Raw genomic sequence first — 23,720 nt, 5'->3', positions numbered from 1 at the left:
TATATTATATAACTGTATTTAAATGCTTCCCTATGTATTTACTGCTATTTGTTAATGTGCGCCATTCTGGGAAAAATGTTGGCTAATTTAAATTTAAATTACTGCTAATAAATGGTTCTTTACTGAATAAAAATAGATAAAACTGGACCAAAAAGGCGGAGAACTACTCTTTTAGAGATTAAACTTGAGAAACTTCCTTAAATGGTACCAGAAATACAACAATATTGGTAAAATGTTTTCCTTGAAATTACCAGTGATATAAGATAATAATCAGGCGACAATCCAGTGCTTACCCGTGTTCCATTCTTAACTGTGACATTCTGTGTGGTGTTGTATGCTCTCTTTGTGTTTGTGTGGATTTTTTCTAGTAGCACCATTTTCCCCTTAAAGGAATACTCTACTCCAAAATTATTCATTTTTGATGTGTGTTACTTATCCTATGTACTTTCTAGTGGTGGCTGAGAGAAACTGACTCTTGACCAACGAATGAGGAGAAGAAGTGGTACTTCAATTCAAAACATCATTCCTATGAAGCTTTATGAAGTTTCCTGTTTATAATGTGCACTGAAAATTCCAGAAGTACATACTTAACAACATTTTAACAAAAAAGCATTGTGCTTTGCACATTTTGAGCATACAGCTGGACAACTCATATTTGGATAATGTGACACAAATAATGTGAGAATTTTTTTCTTTTTTCCATGGACATTTTTCAAATTGTTTGCCTTTATGCAGCATTCATCGCTCTTGGCGTCATTAATGTCTTAGTCTACATTCCACTTGAAAACAAGACATTAAAAATTGTTCATGTCCACCACTACAAAATACATGGGGTAAGTAACATAAAAAATATAATTTTTAAGTGGAGCATCCCTTTAATCTGAAGATACATTATGGGGTTTGCATTTGACTGTGAAACACTGATGATGTCATGCTTGAAGTACTTGGCTAACAGTACAAGCTTCAAGCTCCAATGAGCCAGACCCAAACTAATGATAGACAGATGAAAAATATAATAAATATTTAGTAATGGTTGACTGTTAAAGTCACTTTGCCTAAAATCACTAGACAAACAACATTGATTTTCAAGCCATAAATGTAAATAAATTACCATCCTTTCATTCATCCATCCAGTCATTTATACCATGAGCAAAAACACAAGGCAGATAATTCCCCAGAACAGAAAGTAGGCCTTCCCTGAACTCATTCATGAACACATCCATACTGAGTCTGATACTAATGTCTCATTCTATTACCTTACATACATAAGAGCAGGTGGAGACTACACCAGTTGCTTTGAATGCAAAAGAAAAATCAACACTTGATGATTGTACCATTAGCCCACTCATAATTGGGCTAATGCTCAACTCATTCTGGATAATAAAGTGTTTCATTGTATTAGGAATATGGAAGGAGACTGGTAACCAGAGAAAAGTCATTTGGACAACAGAAGACCACAATGGAACTAAGTCAGAGCTCTGAAGCTGTGAGGTGGGAATTCACACCATTTCTCTAATATGGTAAATAGTTTTTACTTTACAATAATATTTTTCTAAGACAAATCAAATTAGCTAAGTTCTAAGCACAAACCATGCATTTGTAATCATTAAAGAAGCATTGTAGAGAGATATGATTAATCTGCATTTTCATGTCAAATTCAGTATGACAGAAGTGCATGACTTCCAAAGCATCCCATTCAATGCTTGGGATAAAATATTTAATCAAACTAAACTCTGTTTTGGAATTACAGAGCCCAAAAAATAGGTCTTACTCAGTGAAGATCTGACTATCAGTGAGATAAAAATAACACTGTATGGATCCCGCTTGCTCAATGGATTTGCTGTAGTGCAGGCAAAAGGCCATATGACTTTATGAGGTAGACAAACATAAGCAGTCTATTTTTAAAAAAAAATGGAAAAGCAAAGACTAATGTGCCAAGCTCTTCACATCATTTCAATTGCTACAGCTAATGTGTTCCCATTTTCATCATCTGCTGTAACTCTGATGTTATTTCACATCATTATGAACCAAATTATTTGATGAATGTAATGGATGCTATGACCAGTTGTCATTTGTTAGCTATTATTAACAGTAGACAAAATAATTCTTGGAGTTATTTGAATTGTCTGTTAATCCACATTGGTGGTTCCCATAGTTTAAAAATGACAGAACAATTCTCATCTGTAAGTCAACTGAACATGTTGCTGTTTTCTTAATTCTGTAATTTATATGATTGTCCTTCAACAGTCAATAAGACTTTTAGTTATCTTCTCACTTCTAAGACATTTAATTAAGATTTGTGTGCATTTGTGAGTGTGATTGAGTTATTCCACCTTAGTCTACTTGCTACGATTTTCTCTTTTACTACTTTCTCCTTGTTTTTTATTAGAGCTTCGTGATCATTAAAACTGTGAATATGACAGAATTACTACAGCAAAAAGCATCAGGAAGGGCATCCGATGTAAAATTTTGCCAAATCAATATGCAGACGACAATTTAAGCTGTGGCAACCCTTAACGGGGGCAGCTGAAAGATGAAGAAGACTGCAGCAAAAAGATATGTATTTGCACTTGTGTCAATTTATTGACTAACTTAACATAGCATTCTCCAAACCACTTACTCCAATTAACAGTAGTGGTGAACCAGCAGTAATTGTTGACTGGGACGTCAGTTGATGGCAGGGTCCACTTAGGTCAATTTTAGATTTGCCAAATAATGTAACCTGCAAGTCTTTGGTCAAGTGTGACAAAAAAAACAGATGACAAAGGGGAAAACACACCTAAATGTGGAGAAAACATGCAAATTCCATACAGACAACAACCAGGTGCAGAATCAAAATGTTGGATCCAATTCAGTTATCAATTCCTCTCTGTCCTATAAGTCCTAAAATGAATACGAGACCTAGCACAAAACATGTTCTGCCCCAAATCTCTCTACTAATCACCTAATCCAGGACTTTTATTATTAGTTTCTTTATGTTTAACTCAATTACTTTAAACGTAACTTAAAGTAGTCTGCTTAAAATGGCTTTACTGTAGTATCCACTGATTTTCATATTTCTACTAAAATATCTCTCTGGATCAAAGGAACCTTCTTCACTTGATCAGAGGATGATCAAATTCTGTGGTGTAACTATCTAAAAATGACCAGGGAAATGCTCGATATATTTTGGATCTTTCATATTTATGGTCGGAATTAGAAAGAAATGGTCATAAATATTTACTGGGATACTATGGTTTGAATGCGATGATGGGGAGCTTTTTAAAGCCTTTTAGGTATTTGCTTTTGTAATACATTTACAGTTACAAGCTAGTTTCTAGGGGATTGAAATTGAGTCCAAGTTTAATTTTATATTTAATTAATTAATCTTAAACTTTAATTAAAATTGACTTAGAAATGATAAGTAGATAGTATGATTATTTTAATATGTCTACAAATGCTCTTTGGTAAGATAAGTAACTATAGGCCTGAACCTTCACCGCTGAGATTTACAGTCAATTGATTTAGCCTTCAGAACACATAGGCTGTGGATCTTGAAGGTGTTTATTTATTACTAGATTTGGAAAACAAAAATTATTAAAAGAAAGTACAAAATATGATAATTGACTTCTCACCTATTCATCCATTCACCTTCCAAACCTGATTGTCCTGAGCAGGGTTGTATTAATATTTTAATTGTGTTAATGTTATAAAGTTTATTATTTTTGATGTCCTTTACTTTGCTTTTTCTTAGCTTTTTGTCACGTCATATAGGGTTTTTGTTCATGGAGATTTTGATTACAGTGTTAGTTTCTTGTTTTGATGTCACTTTGTCATTAGTAATATAAAATTGTACTATATCATCAACATATTTTTGTTTTCTTACAGCTAGCAAACTACCTAAAATTGCAAAGCATTATCTGAGTGACGGGACAAAAAGTCATCACTAATACCCTGCCTTTATCCAACATTGCAGATAACCCCCAATACTTTAGCATTTCAAAATTCTATCATCTCTTTTTTCTCTGGTTAACATCTCAACTTTGATTTTTTGATTCATGTTCAGGGTTTTTCCAAAAAATGGTTCTGAACTCTGAGTTTTGATTTTGGCTTGTTTAAATGACTAGCACCTCTTCTCCTGATCCTTTTCAATATTTGTTGCTTGTTTTTCATTCCTAGCATTACATTTAGAAAGTAAAACAAAAAAAAAAAGCATACAAACAAAAATTGTCCAAACTGTGTTGAAAATAATACACCCCTACATTTACATTACCTACAAACTGCACACTGCTGTATATTTAAAGAGATATGGAGTATAAGCATTGTGAATGGGTCAACATTTGGACTGCTGAAGTAGAGACGTCTGTCTGTTTGTCAGGAAGTGAGCCTGTGGATCTTTCCATCTATGGAATATGAGAATCTTTTAATTCAAATACAAAGTGGTACAGTTTTTACATTTATAAAATTTTACAAATTATTTAAGTTCCAACAAAATCAATCTAGTAGATTTGCTCTGCATAGATAATAATGTTGTTGTATGTGCAAACATCTGTACCTTAAGTGCTAAGCAAATGGGGTAGGAAGAATTTTTTAACAAATTATAATTTGTTTCTTATGGAAACTTACATTTACAAGGAAACAATATCGAACACACCACTTATTGTCTCATGATCAGCACTTACTAGTTCAAGAAATTGTAAGTGGTAATAATGAGATAGTATGTGGGATGCACAAGATTGTTGCCCAGAGAAAAAAAAATGACACCATCTCCCCTCGAGGTCTCCGTAGTTTCTGGTTTGGTTAACTTAATATATTTTTCCTGGAATATTTTACTGCTAAAACTACAGAGTTATCTAGTTAAAAGCATGTGCCTGAAAGCTTGGGCAGGAAGCAGAGATTGTGTTTTATTAAATAAATCATTCAAATTGATCTTTTTTTCTTAAATCACCCACTTCTACTAATGTGCATTCTTATTTATTGTGAAAATAACAATTAACAAGATAGTATGAATATTAAATGTGAGTGTGAAAGATAATGTACTTGGATTCCACAAAAATAATTCCATCACAATATAACTTTTCTCAAATCCATTTTCGGGTCAAGGGAGCTTAATCAACTCCGGATGGGGCCTCAATGCATCACACAGCTCATTTATAGAGACAGTAATGTAGAAAAGATTTAGAATCACCAATAAACATAACAGACACATCTTTTGAATGTGAGATGAAAATTAGAGTACTTGGAGAAAAAAAACATGTAGACACAGAAGGAACGTGTCAGGAAACTGCATCTGTGAGGCAGCAGCAATAACCACTTATCCTCCATGCTGCCAAATGAACATGTTTTTCAAAAAAAAAAAATTAAAGATCCATACTTCCTAAAGAAAATATTAAATCAATTAGCAATCCGGAGATCAAGTAAACATGTGCATTAGATGGATTTGAAGCCACTGGGGCTCTAGTTGTGCATGTATGCACTTTGTCTTCTGTAACTGTGTAATACTTAAAATGTTTCAGAATAGTTTTGGCTATAAAGACTAAGGCTGTTTTTAACTAGGAGTAGAAGAAACAATTATAAGAAAGCAGGGGAAAGAATCTGAGTCCCTATTATAAAAGAGGGTGAGAGGATTGTGCAAGAGATGATAATCAACACTATGAAAATCTTCAACATAGCTTAAGGTACTGAAAACCTTCAAAACTGACAGTTGTAAAAGTTATACCAGGGTTGCACAGTTACTCAACCACAGTGGGAAGAGTCAAAGCAGGTCACTATGATAGAGACCCCAACTACAATGGGTTCAAGATGTTCTTGTTACTACTTTAAGCCACTGTGGATCTAAACCAAAAATAGGAATGACAAGCTACCTTTGGTAACATCCTCCTAGAATTCACTTCTAATTTTGTTTCAGCAAGTTTGCAGGTTTTTCCTACCCATGCAAAATGGGACAAGAGATGAAGTGGGGCTAAACTGTGCATGCAGATCAACAGCCAGGCTTGATCACTACGGCACAACTGCAGGTGGGTTAACATCACAGGGAAAATAACTGGACACTGAATACTTTAGTTTTTGAATGGCAGAAAGGGAAAGGGACATAACATTCTTAAATGTGCTTAATCCAATTAAGGGTCTCAGGGTCAGGACCGTATCCCAGCAGCACCTAATGAAAGACAGAAGTGATCCTTGAATGGGGCATCAGTCCATGACTGGGGCTAATTACACATATTGTCACATGTGACCAATTCACAATAATCAATCAACCTACGTAACTTGCACATTTCAGAGATTCATTTATATAAAACAGAAATATGTATCTGTAAAAAAAAGTACTTTTCTTGTGTTTATTCATTCTTCAGCATTAAGAAATTCCTGGAGCATAAAGTTATATAAAATGGAGAAGTTGTATTTGCAAATTAATTCTTAATGTGCAATTTTACATCAATGGTTTTAATTTATTTAAGCTGAAAAGTATCCTAATACCTTTATAATATTAGTTTTCTCAGAGTGACTAAAAAAATTTGATATTTTCAAAGCTGTATTTTCAGTAACTAAATATCATGTGAAATTTTACTATGTGCCAAACTGTTCAGTTACCCTTATTATTTCCCCAGAGTTCCAACCTTGAGGAGGTGATGTATTGCATTGTGGTTGTTGTGTAATGGTCTAGGATGACTTCAGAACTGGACGAACACTTGAAAAATCCATTTTTATGTAGAAGAAGCAAAGTGGTACACATAGATAAAAGGCATGTCAGTTATAAATACAAGATTGGAGACACTATCCTACAGAAAGCAACCCGGGGAAAGATTTAGAGGATTTATGTAAACAGGTTGTCATCATCTATGCAATGTACAGCTGCAGTTTAAAACGCAAATGAAATGTTAAGTTATATCATAAAAACTGTTGAATATAACTCAAGGGTTGTTATGTTCAGATTATATAATGCCCTAGTGAGAGCGCATCTGGAGTACTGTGTGCAGTTCTGATCGCCACGCTACAAGAAAGACACAGCAGCACTTGAAGCTGCACAAAGGAGACCAACCAAGTGCATCAGGACTGAAGGACATGTCCTACTCTGACAGACTCGGAGAATTAAATCTGTTTAGTCTCAAGAAGAGGAGACTGTGTAGGGACTTAATCCAGGTCTTCACAATCCTCAAAGACATTGATAGGTGTACGACATACTTGAGGACATCAGTGGAAATTAGAGGGAAGGGCATTTCAGACTGTAGTTAGGTAGCACGTCTTTATGCAAAGAGTTGTGGGAATCTATAACAAGCTACAGAGATATGGAGTTGAAGCAGAAACTTTGACAGCCTTTAAGGAGTATCTGGATGACATCCTGGGACGGCTTCACTATTAGTTAAACAAACAGGCTTGATGGACTGAATGGTCACTTTCATTTGTCAGATTTCTTATATTTCTAATTTTGATGCAATTTCTTGTAATTTTCAATCATTAATCATGAATTTAACACAGATAAATTTACTAACTTTGTTTTACAGTAGGATCTTACTACGTTTATGGTTCTGGACTGGCTATCACTCACAAAATAAATTTAGTACAGTACATAATGTTTAGTGCTTGCAGGATTCTCATTGCAGGCTTCCATTTACTTGAGATTTGTGAGATGTTTTTGTGGAAAGTCAACAGCTAAAAAACATTTAAGTGTAAATAAACATGAAAAAGCTAAACTTGCAGCAAAAATTAAGTCCTTGAAGTAAGAAATATAATTCAGCTAAAGAGTAAAAATAAAAAGGTTGCCAGCCTACTTCTTATCTGATGTTTTAAAACAAGCTCATGTTTCATAATTCAAGCTGATATTGTGCTACTTCAAAATATTTCAAGATAGCAAATGGCAAATTCAATCTGATGTTCCGGTAGTAAAATACATTAATATACACGAATATCTCTACACTCATCTTTAACATGACAAGAGTCAATGTTTATGATTAATCTTCCCTCTCTGTCTAATACTGTAGCTAAGCACCGTACAGTAGATCATGTCCTTCGGGAACAGTACCGGATACAATTTATAAAATAGCAATAAAATATCTGGCCCCACAATATGAAAATCTTGATCATTAATTATTAACCCTAGTCTAGAACGGAGCGCTTTTGAAGAGTATTCCAGAGTCTCTTAAAACTTGGACATAATGAAACTTCTTTGCATAAGTAAAACAGAGCAGAGAGTGGATTTTCTTTGGTTAAAGACATAGAACAATATGTTGGCATATTTGCTTCTATTGTAAAGGCTAGTGGAATTCATTATTTTTAGGAGAAGCTCCTGATTTGGGTGACCACATTGCTTACTATGTAGTACTTAATGAAGTTAGTGGTGACTTAAATGACAGTAAATGAATTACCTGACAAATAAATGCCAAACAGGGCGACAGATTCGTCAGACCTGAAACGAACAAGTCAAAAAGTGCCGATCCGCACATACAGGGTGCACTCACACCCTATGCAAAATATAACATCCATATTCTTAAAGTGTTCCCAAATATGACAAATGCACTGCTTCGTTTGTTATCATAAAATTTCATCTCATGCAGCCCCGGTCTCGTGTGTCAGCTGTATTGATTGCTCAGAGCACCAACAAAGGCAAAGCGCTGATCTAAGGATTAGTTTAGCACAGGATTTGATGCAGAGAGAGAATCCCCCGCACATCCAATACCTTTAAAAGCCCTGTTTATTAAGATAGACATATCACCATGACAACAGTTTCCAGAAAGAAAGGGGAAAAAATCAATCTGAAAGATTTTTTTCTTGCAAAATAACATAAAATAATGATTACCGAGTCCCTGACTTTCTTTCTTTTGAAATACATCAGCACCCCGCGCACACGATTTCATGCTTCTGGAGCACACAGAAAAAAAGGTTGGCGGCGACGCAATTTTCACAGCACATGAGCTCTAATCCGGAGGGCTTTTCGTTAAATCCACTGGTTTAAATTCTTATTCTTGGAACAGCATGGGTGGACAAAGTGCGATTGCACTGGAAACATGCACTGTATGTGGGTCACTACTCACTGGCTTGCCGTCCGTTAATCCTGATGCGCGTCCCCGGGGCTCGAGGACTCTTGGGCGCTCTCTCGCTGATTTAGGGTTAAGGCGTCGCGCTTGGACGAGTTGCCCCTAGCCTTCAGGATCCCAGCTGCGGCTTTCCGCTCTGAGTCGTAGGCAGCAGAAGAAGCATGAAAAGAGAGCACAAGCGTGCTTAAACCGCCAAGGGCATCACGTATAGCTTGGCACATACGCGCATGTTACGTATAAGAGCAATAAAGGGAGCGCTCGGTGTTCGCCCACTGATGCCGGCACATTGTAACTCAACCGTGGATAAATGTTATTTCTGATGGTTATTTTCACCACTTTTGCATCTGATTAACACTAGAGGTTCCCCTAAGGATAGCGTACCTTTAAAATGCACCGCTTTATTAAGCGGTGACAAAGTACAGCATGGGGATCCTAAAGCTTTTCGGCTGGAGAGAAACCCCCTTATTAAAAGCGAAATCCCCCACCCCTCCCCCTTCAGCAACACACGCGCGCATGCACACCCATCCAGCTCCCCACCCACGCACGCACGCACACACACACTCGCACACTCAAATACACACCCTCTGGCAGTGGCGTCATCACCGATATCAGGGGCTTGTCTTTTCATGCATTTATTGACCTTGAACTGAAACAAACCACCCGATCGCTCTCCTGCACGTTTTACAGTAAAGGACACAATAAACGCAGCCTCCTTATTAATTTACCCCGCCCCACTGACAGATATCCACGCATTTACAGTTTCTTGTGTCCTACAATAAGGGAAGGTTTAATTTGTTATTTGTAGTAATAATTTTATTATTCATTTTTGTCCAATATTAAAAGAAAAACAGAACTGATTATCTATATATAACGGTGGTCGTGATGCATATCCAGACAAATACGCGAAATACAGTCCACTGTACAATTCACGGTGTATTATTGTGCCCTCCAACGATCCTTTTAAACCTTTGTGTCCTCTGCTTTTTTATTTATCCTCCTATAGTTAGATAACTCAAACAATATTACCAGGACTTGTCACATCTTCACCTCCAATACAAGGACTTTACACTAGACAGATGGCAGTACACAGTGCACTCTTTGCTTTCAGTATTTTGTAAAACTGAATTCACCAACTACCTCAAAAAAAAGTGAATCACTCTTTCATATAGCCCCGTTAATAACATGCATCATTATTAGGCGTTTTACTTTTAAATTTCTGTTACACTACAGAACTGAGCGGAGAAATAGATGCGTGTGGTGCACATCGAACAAACATACACAAAGCTGAGCCGACTTTCAGCACCAAAGACAGCACCCATATATCAAGCGGCGAGATAATGTGATATTCGGTGTATGTCCTTTATTTATCTGCCCTTCAGTGTTTTTATAATGCTCCTATAAAACAGCATGAAAATCGACCAAAGCTGCCCTACAACCTATACATGTGTTTGTTTTGCATCAAGTTGACTTCTAATGATGAACAGCTAGTCCGTGTTATAAGCCAAAGCGACATAAATGTGTCAGCCCAAGCCTTCATTAGTTCTTTTGTTAAGGAACTGATTTATCGTTGATAGTTATATATACTGAAAACAGACATACAATTCACAAGACCAGTTATTCTGTTATTTATTTATTTAAGGCATATGCTGTAATTACGAGACACGGTCCATCCATTTTAGGTGCGTACTTTAGTTCATTTAGTGCAGGGTCGGCAGGACCCCGTGCCCATTTCGTAAGCAGAAGACACAAGTCAAGAAGAAAACTTGGAGGATCCACACCGGGTTTATTTTATTGTGTTTCATACTACTAAAAGAGTATCTTATGCCAGTTCAAGTGAAAGCCATGCAAAATCGCCAACCGGGAATGTCCCAAATGCTCAAGCATTGGCAAAACTCTATGTTGTGCCACCATATCGCCTATAAAATTCTCACGTTCATATTAAAGCATCCATAAAATAGACGAATGTACTCTCAATGTCCCATGGGGTGCTTTAATCAATAATTACAACTTCGTGAGAACCAAAACAATACATGTGTGTCAGATCTAGCCATCATTAGCCCCGATGACAAAGATAACTCCTGTGAAAGGACGAATTTACGCTACTTGTTTTCCCTAAGTTGCTAACATAAAACCGAAATAAACAGACGGAGACATTTAAAGTAACTACAGGTCTATACCAATAAAATACAAGTCTATTATGATGTGTTATTGAGAGGTATATATGAGCAAAGCGCAATATAAAAAGTCAGTTGTGATGTATAGAAATGAAACCGTAAACACATGAAAGCAACACAAGAGGCTTACTTGAAACAGTATAAAAGATACACGGCTGACAATTATGTGTACTTCTTAACAGTGGCAACTCTATAGTTCAGAAATGCTTAAAACGATGATTTTATAATAAACTCGTCTAATGTTAATATACTATTCTTTAAAGGGGCGGGGCATGACAAACAAAATTTTAAAATGAATAACACCGACTCGCTTCATCAAATTGTTTCCGACTATACAACGGCATCACCCAGGCAATACCTCTCTGCCACTGCTGTCATTTTTTCCCCGAAACAATGTCATGACATTGTTTTTAGAACAAAGTGTTAGCGAACAGAAATAACTCACCCATGAAAGCTTGTAATGAGCGGCACCTCGGCCGTTCAAGCGCCGTTATTCCTAAGCGTGAGTTGCAGTCTCAGGCAGCCCACGTCTCGCACGCCGGACTGAGTGAGTGACTGAGGAGAGTGTCGCCTTTAATCTGTTTGTTGCTTGTCTGGGTGCATCATTTCAAACAATCTCATTAGGGCTTTGCCAGTGCAAAATGTTAGGACTATTGCACCGAAGTGAGGCGGAAACGAAACGGGGATGAGAAGAAATATTTAAATATCTGCCGTTTCGCTTGTAGCGTCGACAACATTTAGATGAAAAAAGTCAACCACTCACATTGTGAAAAGGCGAATTTGTCAGAGGTGGAGGACGTCGAGACACGTTTTCTTCCGTACTGCATCTCCCAAATTCTCGCTTATTATTAAACCCGTGGACAGAGCAGAGTTGTCATCAGACCAGCTACCAATTAGGAAATCGTGTTCTTTGAGTTTCAACTCGGAAAGAAAATTATTGTAGACTACCTGGTAATGTGAGGCGAATTAAAACACACACACACACACACACGAAACGGAATCCCTGCATCTGTCAGTACCAAAAAATATTCTCTGTTCTTTCGTTTTCGACCACAAACTAAAGTGCTTTATCCTTAGCGAGGGCTTTCTTGTTCCTTTTCCTCAAACTGGAGACGCACACAAGCGGACAACAAATTACGGTAAATGCGGAGCATCAATGTTAAGCTTGTAACATTTTTCAACTACGTATGTTAATGATTAAGTAAAAATATGCCAACTCAAGTCTATCAGAACTAAAGATTTCTTTCTTTTTTTAAATCCAGGAACAACAAGTTTAAACATCCACTATGTTATGTTGCTATATACCTGGTCATAAAATTTTATTTTGAAGTGCCTTTCACAAAGCCACTTATCACGCTATATTACTTTTTTATTATTATTTGGCTGATGCCTTTTATCCAAGGCGTCTTACAACATCTGAGGCACAGCTGGTTGCATTTCTTTTGTTTTTCTAATTAGAACACAGGCAGGAGCAGTGACAGGTCACACAGTTTCAGAGGGATTTGAACACACAACCTCAGGGTTTGAAGTCCAAAGCCCACTATGCCACACTGCCTACCTATAAACTACAAACACATCCAACTGAGTTTGATTCAGATGCTGTAGCTACCACTCTCCCAATTACATCTTACACTGCCTAAAGAACTTCCTCTCAACTGTATCCAGTGGGCCAGCAAAAACTGGAGATGGGCATATTAAACTATAATTTATTAAACTAAAACACATTTTAAATCATCACTTATTATTTCTCATTTTAAGATGAAAATAATAATTTGGAAACTAGCAACATAGTCCATCCATTCTTTTCTGAATCCAATGATAAAGTATAACTGGTAACCTATTCTGGCAGCAATGGTTGTGAAGTAGTAACTCTGGATGAGATGTCACCATAAAAATGACAACAAGCTGTATATCTTTGAGAAAATAACATTTGAAATACACTGCAATATGAGGATGGGCATGTGTTCTTCCTCTAATAGAAATCAAATCAGCCTGTGTAAGGGTGCGGTTTTAAGTGCATTTTAAGATTAAAATTTTTTAAGTAATTCTGTGATATTTGGGATGGCGTTTCTGATTGACTTGTTTGATTGTTATAATACTTGTCTCGTATATGCATATTTTATAGAATTGCATTAAATTTAATAAAAAAGAAAGAAATCAACCCACTTAATGGGTTCCAAGTCAAAATTAAAGTTTGCTCAATTTATTATATTGTTATTGTCACAGGGGGACACCTTCAGAGCTCAGCCAAAGTATGTAATAACCCTACCGACATGAGAGGGAGAGCCTCCACTAACAGTGTTGTCCTTTTTCTCTTCTTCAGAAGTGAGAAGACGTCCTTTGAGAGCAATTGACCTCACCCACCCCTTCCACCCAGACATCTATGAAAACCCGATACTGCCCTGGGAAGTTGTCTTATTTGGAGTTGGACATACCTAAAGGATAGAGCTCCGAAGTACTTGCCAGCTCCACAACAGCCATGCTTTGAAAAGCAGTGAAGGCAACTTTATGTTCTGTTTAGCACCCTCAAGTGCTTGTTTGGTTGTCCTCCCACCTGTCCACAGTAACATAAAATGGAAACTTATTGTCATTTACCAAGCATAATGTGAAATATGCCAGGGATATCAAATAAAACACACAACAGAGGGATAAAGAAAGTGGAAAACACAAAGTACAAATCAAACAGAAGTAAAATTAAATATGCCTACACATTTGTTGAACCCATATCTTTTAGATGGGGTGACTTGCTCACTTACCCCTTTGAATATATCACACAGCACTCCTTCCCTCAACTCCCAATTTTTTCTTTTTCTATCTTATAGAAATTAATCTAGCCTCTTCTTTCCAGCACAAATCTTTGTCCCAGCTGTTATCCTGCCAGTCCTAATTTGCCTCATCCTGTCTCTGGACAGGGAGTCAAGCATTCCTAGCATCTACTGGGATGCCTGCACTCTTGCATACTGAGGGAACATTATTTGTCCTTTCCTTGTTTTGTTTTTTCAGCTTTTTGACATCTGATGGGACCATGAATGACCACATCGACCTAGTAGCTTCTGCATTTCAAACAATGGTTTGCCAGTGTGGCTCTCCCTCTCTCTCTCTCTCAGAGTTCTACCATGAAGCTTTACCTTGACATATGCCATCCTGATGATGTTGTTACCACTGACAGCCTCTTGCCGTCCAAGGACCCCTTCAAAATGTGTTTGAAAATCTTCAACTCAATTATGTTTTACAAATGTAGTGAATATTCTCATATACTGAATGAAAGTTTGTCACATAGCACAAAAAACAATAGGTTTAGCTTTTGAAATAAGTTTTCTGGGAGTGGGCTAAGAAGAGGACATACTGTATATAAAGGTCAAAGATGACATGAAGTTAGGTGAGGCAAAGCCAGAAAAGTCCACAAGGATAGAAAATCAGAGGGTGGTAAAGGTGGCCATCTGAAACGATGAAGGGTTTGATTAAATATTAGCAGGTGGAAACCTAGTTTAAGAATTATTTTAGCTTTTCTGTAATCATTTTCCTTGAATCTCTTTGGTAGAATATGAATATATCAGCGAGGCTATGGTCAAGATAATTGAAATATGCCACAATGGCATGAAAAATTGTTCCATAATTCCTGTGATTCCCCCAAAAACGTGCAGAGCATTGACTTCTCTCTTATGTCAGTTGCTGGACTCTTTCCACAAGAAATATTCTAAAAACAACCACAGAACAAGCAATGTGGCCCTCTGGGTAAAACTAAAATAGCCATAAAGAGACCAGATGTTATAGCTTTGTTGAGATATAATTACAAGTGATGTGGAATCTCCTTTTGTGACTGTAATTATTTAGTGTTGACTGTGATATTGAATTGTAGAGAAAATGTTTGTTCAATATGCACGATGTATGTAGGGGTAAATGGGTGGGCCGGGGGAAAAAATTAAGTGAAGTGGCCGATTCACAGCTACTCGTCCATCCATTTGATAAGCTGCTTAAGCAGTTTAAAGTCACAGAGATCTGGTGCCTACTCCTGCAGCACGACCGGGGAATCAGCCTTGGATGGGGTGTAGGCTGAGTGCAGTATATAATTACACCCACATAAAAACAGAGCCAACACCGCCCCTCAATGATTAAGAGCTAATTTATAGGTACCAAATAACCCAACATGTTCATCTTTGGGATGTGAGAGGAAGATCAGAGTACCTGATGGCAATTTTATACAGGCACATAGAGGAAGTGGTAGTAACTAAGCAAAAAATCCAACCTCTGGACTCCTGAGCTATGAGGCAACAATACCTACCACTGTACCTCCTGTCTAGAAGTGATTTACAAAATTTTGAACAAAAATTCCGTTTGCTAACATGAAGAGGAAACAAGTATTATAGTGTAAGGAGAGGGTTAGTGAGATGCTTTTTATTGTATATAATTACAGGTTATAAGAGATGAACATACAACCACCATTTAAAACTCAAAAAGGGTTTCAAAGGTATGTAGTATATGCTTATATAATTACTACAGTCATCAGTTGATGTTTTTTGAGGCCAAGGATACAAACATATAAAGGCAGAGATGAATTCCTGCACAATACTATGCAAGTTTACCATTCAATCAAACCAATATAGCAAGCTATTAATTGTCTTTTAGATGCAGCTATTAACATAAAGTGATGATACATCTGATGTCCATGCCTAGTATCCACAAGAGAGCTGCAGTGTCCAATGAATAAAGGCAACAAGACATGCAAAGAAAGACAGACATACGGGCTAGCATATCCAGTGAAGAGATGAACTTACCATTGTACCAGGCATTTTACCATGCTAGTACTGTATAATGTAATGTTTCTGATTTCCACTGCAAAATGACAATACATCATGACAGAATAAAGGAGACATTCCCATAATGTATTACAGAGATGTCATCATTACTTAATAAACACATATCATGCAGCATTCTGAGTATTAAATATCAGTATTAATAAAGAACAGCATTCTATTTGTGGACTCTTCTTAGTAAAGTTATAGGCTTATGGAGAGCTGGAGTCAATCAATTATCATTGGAAGAAAGACAAGGACCAACCCTGATCAGAAAGTCAATCCATTCAGATCCATGCCCTACTCTTAGTGAAAGTTGGATAAATGAGATTCATTCATTCATTCATTCATTCATTCATTCATGAACCCTTTTTAAAAGTTCAGAGTTGTGGAAGGCCTGAGCCTATCACCACAGCATCAAGCACTAGACAAAAACTAACTCAGTTGTCGATACACGACCTGTTTAGTGTTGAACAGAGTAGTTCAAACCAGGACTGTCTTAACAGCATTATAGGCCTCTGGGCAAAGCAGTGCATTGGGGCACCTAACTACACAACCACTCAGCAAGTCACAATATACATAGATTAGCATGGGGCCCCTGTACACTTGGAGCCCCCGGGCAACTGCCCATTGTGCCCATGCGTTAAGATGGCCCTGGTCCAAACTCTATGAAATTTCAGAACTGAAGTTACTAGAGGCCTAACTCAAACAATGGACATCAAGATCTCATCCCACTTCAATTGACTTGGGTTTGGGTCAGCTACAGTATTATGTATAACACTAAGCAATTAACTTTCAAATCTGTCAACACTAACACCCCAGTAATAATAATAATAATAATTCATTACATTTATATAGCGCTTTTCTCAGTACTCAAAGCGCTATCCACACAGGGAGGAACCGGGAAGCGAACCCACAATCTTCCACAATCTCCTTACTGCAAAGCAGAAGCACTACCATTGCGCCACCTGTGAGGACCAGTCCAGGAAGTGTACCCACTATTAACTTTTAAGACCTGCTGATATTAATGTCAACTCTGCTATTCATTGTTTTATAGCATCTTGTTTATGGGACACTATGTCTGCATCTATCAGCTAAATATGAAAACATTGACATTGGGAGTAAATGCCCACCTTTTCTCTAGTACAATTTAGATCTGCCTGTCCCTCATTAAGTCACAAAGCCTGGCTCTCAGTGACTTTACTGGGTTACATCATCTCCTATTTCAACTAATTTTATGTGTCTACAGTGTATCATTCTCTTGTCTTCTTGATGTCTTTTCCAAGCTCATTCCGCTGCCCTTGAATTTCATAGTCTTATTGTCAGTTGTACTCTATTTATTTTAAAAATGCATTCTGTTGACACGTTTCAGTCTGACGCTGTTTGCCAATTTTTTTTTTTTATTTTCTTTGTAAAGCACCCTTAGAGGGCATGTGCTCTTAAAGGAAATATGCTAAATAAACACAAAGACAGCATTCATAGTCCTACCTAATCCAGTCCAGAGCTCCATGAGTTTGAAGGCAATGCAGGCAACGTAAGATAGAAAGCAGGGATCAATTCTGTATAGTCCTCAGTCCATTGTAAGGCCTTTCCTCACTCACTTAAATGGGGCCAATTTAGAAAGTACAATTAATCAAACACATGCCTAACATGGGAAGCACATGCAAACTTCACATAAAGAGAAAATGGAAGAAGAAATGATAGATAGATAGATAGATAGATAGATAGATAGATAGATAGATAGATAGATAGATAGATAGATAGATAGATAGATAGATAGATAGATAGATAGATAGATAGATAGATAGATAGATAGATAGATAGATAGATAGAGCGGAAAGAAGTAGCCAGTGGCTTTGGATGAAGAGGAATGCCCCCTGCTGGGCCCCCATGTGACAAGCTTAGGCTGCCATACATAGGTTCATGAGATATCAGTCATTTGACACCAAAGTGACTCTCATGACTAATTGGGCATGGGACGCAAGCTTAGGGCTGATCACCCTATAAGCTGGCCGCCTCTGGTGAGGGTGTATAGTGTGAAAAGCCGAAACACCCCATGAGCCGGACGAACACTACTGATGATGCGTCCCAATATTCTACAAACTTCTCCAAGTCTACCATTCACCATTCATAGACAAGCATAACTGAACCTATTGTACGTGCTTGCACAAGGATAGTAACATCTCATTCTGTGTTTCGTAATCTGATAGATAGATAGATAGATAGATAGATAGATAGATAGATAGATAGATAGATAGATAGATAGATAGATAGATAGATAGATAGATAGATAGATAGATAGATAGATAGATAGATAGATAGATATTTTATTAATCTCAAAGGAAATTCATTGTTGCAACACAAGATAAAAGGCACAAATATTCATATAACAATTATAATTGTCTTAAGTATGCTAACAAGGTACAAAAACACATGTAATATGAATTATCTGTAAGTAGGTTAACAAAGTGTAGGCATTTACGAAGTGTAAAGTGATTAGAATTGCACATATTTGTAAGTTACATTTTCACAGCAAAGGATATCTGTCATTGGCTCAGTAGGGAATCCATTGCAGGGCCTCCCAGACATTTTTCATTCCCGCATTCCTGGGAATGAAACTGCTGTAATTCCCGGGAAAACGGGAACGGCCAAGCTCGCATATATAGCGTATAAAAGTGTAAAAATCGATCAAGAAATAACAGAGTTATAGATGAAAATAATTAAGGTGGCACCATTGCTACAGCTTGCACTTCATCAGACAACAGCTTTGAACAGCAACTTGAATTTGCAATGCGTCAGTCTGTTGTATCCGCATTATCTGTGCCAAGAAACTTGTCATCACAGAATGATGACAAGAAACTGGATGCATCAGTAAAAGCTGAAATGGCGGCCGGTGTTTCAGAGCAACGGCAAGTGCGTCCATTGTTTAGAACAAGTGTATCAGTATCTGATGACTGTGCTGCCTACTTCAGTGGAGGCAGAGCATGCTTTCTCAGCGGCTGGCATATTCTGCACAAAGGTGCGCTCTCGCCTGGACGACCGCACGCTGGACACGTTGTGCTTTCTATGCTTTTATTACCGCAACTAAAGATACATGTACTTATATGACAGCATGAGCTGCTTGTAGATAAGGTTAGTCTTTTATCTGTGTCAACATATTGTAGTAGTTTTATTAAAAATAAGTGTCAGTCGTTCTAAAACCGTTCTCTTGTGAGATGCCCATGCATTGTGTCATCCCCGGGACCCCGGGATTCCTGGGAATGAAATGCAGGATTCCCGAATTCCCAGGAATGGATAAACCCGTCCAGGAATGGATTCCCTATGGCTCAATATATTGCACGTGGCGTCATTGTCTGATGATATGTCTGCTAGACCAATTCAGAACAATTCAGCACACATGGAACAAGATCTCCTCAGCCAAGGGTTGATTCAAGCAATGCAGTTGTCTCAGGCTGTTAGTGAAGATGCTCCTCTTTCAAGCCAAAACCTTATGGAGGGATGAGAGTCACTGTCCTTGTCATAGTGGTTGTGATCAGTGGTGGACCTACATTTTTGGTGTCCTTCGTAACCAACAACAAGGTCTAGATAACCACTGTCATCTTCTTCAATAGGGTTGTCTCAGATTTTGATTAAAATATCTGTACTAATGAATTCTATTGTATTAATAATGTTATTATTTTTTTACCCCACCCCTTCTCAAACAGTAACCATCCAAAATGTTTAAGCAATGTGGACTAAAATTGCTTCTGAGACCATGAAGCATAAGTTTCATTAGTTTCATAGTTGATTCGCCCCTGATTATGATTCAGTTTAATTTTTTTTTTTGCAATTTCTTAAGTGTTTTTGTTGTATTACTTTTTTGTTGTTTTTTAGTTTGAGGACTTTTGTTTATCAGCAGTATTTCTAAAGATTAAAAATATTTTGCATCTACCTGTATTTTGAATGTCATGTTGTTTGCCGTGAGCACTTCCATTTTTAGGTTGATGGCTGCTACCATGCGGCTAGGCTTGGATGCGCAGAAGTGCACAGAACTTGACGGCATCAACCTGACCATTTCAGCAATATCTGGATTGGCAGTCTTTACAGTTAACAAAGTTAGTTTTTCAAAATTTTGACTGCAGTTTGAATTAGTGCGTTGGCTTTGATGGCAGATGGGATAGATTCCCGGTTCTGACTTACACTCTTTTAATTAACTATTGTTCCACACATGCACATGGGAGGCAGCTAAAGGGCTTTAGTAAAGGCAATTTTGAGGCATGCCGGGATGTGGCAGAGTGCACTGACTCTTTTTCTCCCTTTCCTGTAGACCATTCACGAGAGATTCCACCTGGCTCTCTTGACGTCACTTCCGGGACCGAGCCTATGGAAGGAAACCTTGCCGGCTCCGGCCCCTGTGATGTCACGTCCGGGCTCAAACCAATGGCTGAAGAACATGAGCCCGATCCCTATGATCTCACTTCCTGTCTTCCCCTTTAAAAGCCTGCACCTTCTCCCTATTGTATGCACATCAGTGCAGTATTCATTTGAAAGCAACTTTTGCAGCCAGGAAAACAATTACACAGGTGGCTGCCCCAAACCTTTATATAACTCTGTGTCGAGTTTGTGACACTATGCCTTCTCTCAAAGTTCCTTATCAAACTAATAAATTGCCTTCCTCAACTGGCAGCAGTGTTTGATTGAAATTATAAGCACTTCTTACATTAACTAGCTAATTTACCTGGTGTTGCCTCGGTAAAAAAATGTCAAAAGGGTAAAAGACAATTACAAGTGATTTATTAGTAAACTTTATTGTCCACAGACTTGTTGCTTTCAGTACATAACTCTTGTTATTAAGGGTGGCACAGTGGTAGCGCTGCTGCCTCGCAGTAAGGAGACCTGGGTTCACTTCCCGGGTCTTCCATGCGTGGAGTTTGCATGTTCTCCCCGTGTCTGCGTGGGTTTCCTCCCACAGTCCAAAGACATGCTGGTTAGGTGCACTGGCGATCCTAAATTGTCCCTATTGTGTGCTTGGTGTGTGTGTGTGTGTGTGCCCTGTAGTGGCCTGGCGCCCTGCCTGGGATTTGTTCCTGCCTTGCGCCCTGTGTTGGCTGGGATTGGCTCCAGCAGACCCCTATGACCCTGTGTTAGGATATAGCAGGTTGGAGACTGACTGACTGACTCTTGTTATTATAGTAAACCTTCTTTGTATTGAAAATTCAATGTTTTTACTTTTTGGTGCAAAGAAAACCAAACTACAAAAAAATAATGTCGGAAACAATGTGACCAAACCTGGGGCAACTTGGTCTGATGACACAAATATTAAGGGAAATGCTTGATAAAATAAAATGTTACAGGTAATACAATCCAGATTTATTGGTTGAAAACAAAGTGTGCTAATCATTACACCACCATCGTGGCCTATAAGGCAGTTTCTCTGTCAATAGCTCACATTGTAGTATTTCTTTCCACTCACTCTGACTCCGAAGGGTATCAAGGCTAAAACGTTTATGTCAGAAACCTGACTTATGGAGAGAAGTGTCTGTGTGCCAAGTTTCAAGTCTGTACTTTGAAACCAAAGCTAAACATAAAAAACAAACACACAGAGGTTGTTCTTCACAGATAAGAACATGAGAAGTAGGTCATTGTCACAAAACATAGACAACAAGGTCTTTCATATTTTGTACATTATTACAATAGAAAATACAAATCATAATCTCATGAAAGCAAAATAAGTTGTTGTAATATGCTTAATAATGAACAGTATGCACTCTTAAAATGAAGTCTAAAGAGTCAACATCTACTGTATGTGTTTCATGGATAGCATGTCCTGGTTTCAATTTCCTCCAAATCATTATATGACCTGAAAGAACTGAAGGACAGGTAGGAGATGTAAAAACATATCATGTACTTAGTTAGCAGTAATATTTGTGTTTTTTGTTCTCCACTTTTAAAAAGTGTCATTGCATATGAGCTTGACTTAGTTATCAAAAAACAAGAAAATACTAAGATGTTAAATTGAGGATTTCATAAGCCGTGGCATTTAAGCAGCAGGAAACTCTTAAATGATTTCACAAAATAAGCGCTCCCTTTTACATTAGACATACTGTAGTTTAATTAAAGTGCCCTTTAGAAAAGCACATATAACACGACAACGTTCTGCTTACTCCAAATCAGAATGACGGGGGCAGGGGGACAGATCCTACTCCAGCAGCATCAGATGTGGCATCACTGCATGGCAGATCCTACTAAAACACACATCCCCATACTCACACTTATTTAGGGCAATTTAGAACCTCCAGTGAACTTAACTTGGACGTCTTTGGTGATGTAACAAATGGTAACGCCAGAACCCCAGATCATTGCAGCAGTAAAGCATTACATTTACTTTGCACTGATCATGAGATAGAAGGTTAAAGCTGTTGTCTAAAATATTGTGTCTTACTGGTACAGTGTGTTTTCTGAAAGCATTTTGCTCTTCATTTCCTTTCCTTCAGTTTCTTTATTCATTTTCCACATTAACAGTTCAAAATAAATTTGGTCTTTCCATATACAGGAATATATTTGACTTCGGGGCTCACAACCGGACTGGTGACTATGCTTCAAATCCTGGTGAAGCTACTCCATGAAGTTTGTGCATTTTCCCTTTGTCCATGTAGTTTTTGCCTCCAGAATCTCCAATTTCCTTTCGGAACTCAAAAAAATATTCATGCTGGGTTAACTGGTGTCTCTGGCCTTATGTGAATGAGTGTGTGTATGTATGGGTTTATGTGTGAGTGTGTCCCAAAATGAATAAGATTGCCAGTTAGGCTTGGTTCTCTCTTTCTACCTGATTATGACCAGATAGGCACTTGCTCTGCACAGCCCAACAATGCATGAAGCAGGTTCACAAAACAGATGGAAAGAAGAAACATTTCATCAAGCAGAGCCGCTTGTGGATGACAAGCAGAGCTCAAGACGAAGCATTCAGCTGTAGTTATGGAGATAGTGTGGCTAGATGGTGCAGATGGAGTTATGTGGGAAAGTTCATAAGAGAAGGCAAATGATGGCATCAAATTCATTGTTTCCTAGACAGTACATTTATCTGAGGTTGTTGGTCCACTCCATAAAGATAGTATACGTTTTGTTCCTCATATTTGTTGGATACAGAACCACAGGCGATTGAACAAACAAAAAAAGAGCATCATCAAAGTATCCCAATGACCCAAAACTTCTTCTTTCATGGCTGACACATCATGTTTACATGAGACTTTGCAAGCAGCCATTAGTTTCTATGGAGCTAGAATGTAAACATGGTATTGCGCCACAGCAGTTGAGGAGCTTTGTTTAATATTGCTTAGAGCGGAGTTGCAGTAGCTAGCAAAGTGCATGAAATTTTGAAAATTAGAACTATAAATTTATTTAAGGGCAGAGAAGGTTTCCAGCTATGACACTCCACCTAAGGTGTGCAGGAGTGTCTTGGTCTATCTTTCAAAGAGCCAGACATAACAGAGCTCAGGAAGCAGGGTGGGGACACATTAGTTTCCAAAAAGGGTGGGGACACAGCAGCCTCCACAATTAAACTTCCTATCCTCAGGAGAGAGACACATTATTACTCCTTGTGTCCTCAGACTAAAGTGATTCTCTCAGTTCTTAAGAGTTCAGAGAAGGGTCGAAGGACTGATGGAATGCAAAAGTGTGGCTGAAATAGGGTCTGATTGATAGATAAATGGATTGCATACAATTAATATTGATTTATCTACCCATTGCCAGTAATTTTGGATCAG

General features: G+C 37.9%; 1 protein-coding gene across 6 annotated transcripts in view; it reads right to left on the bottom strand.

The window, feature by feature from the left end:
* Window positions 1-23,720, bottom strand: part of syt1a (synaptotagmin Ia) — a 1,226,547-nt gene that overhangs the window by 657,603 nt on the left and 545,224 nt on the right. The window contains exon 1 of one of the 6 annotated variants that reach the window (XM_028817016.2): window positions 11,949-12,071. The exons of 3 other annotated variants lie outside the window; for them this stretch is intronic. The gene's annotated coding sequence lies outside the window, so the exon portion shown is untranslated. Of the gene's footprint in view, window positions 1-9,008; window positions 9,419-11,630; window positions 11,896-11,948; window positions 12,072-23,720 lie in introns of those variants that run through there. 2 more of the 6 variants (XM_028817015.2, XM_028817023.2) reach the window with 2 other exon arrangements.

Source organism: Erpetoichthys calabaricus, chromosome 1 (assembly GCF_900747795.2).
Source record: "Erpetoichthys calabaricus chromosome 1, fErpCal1.3, whole genome shotgun sequence".
Lineage (NCBI taxonomy): Eukaryota > Metazoa > Chordata > Cladistia > Polypteriformes > Polypteridae > Erpetoichthys > Erpetoichthys calabaricus.
This window is presented reverse-complemented; position numbering and strand designations above follow the sequence as displayed.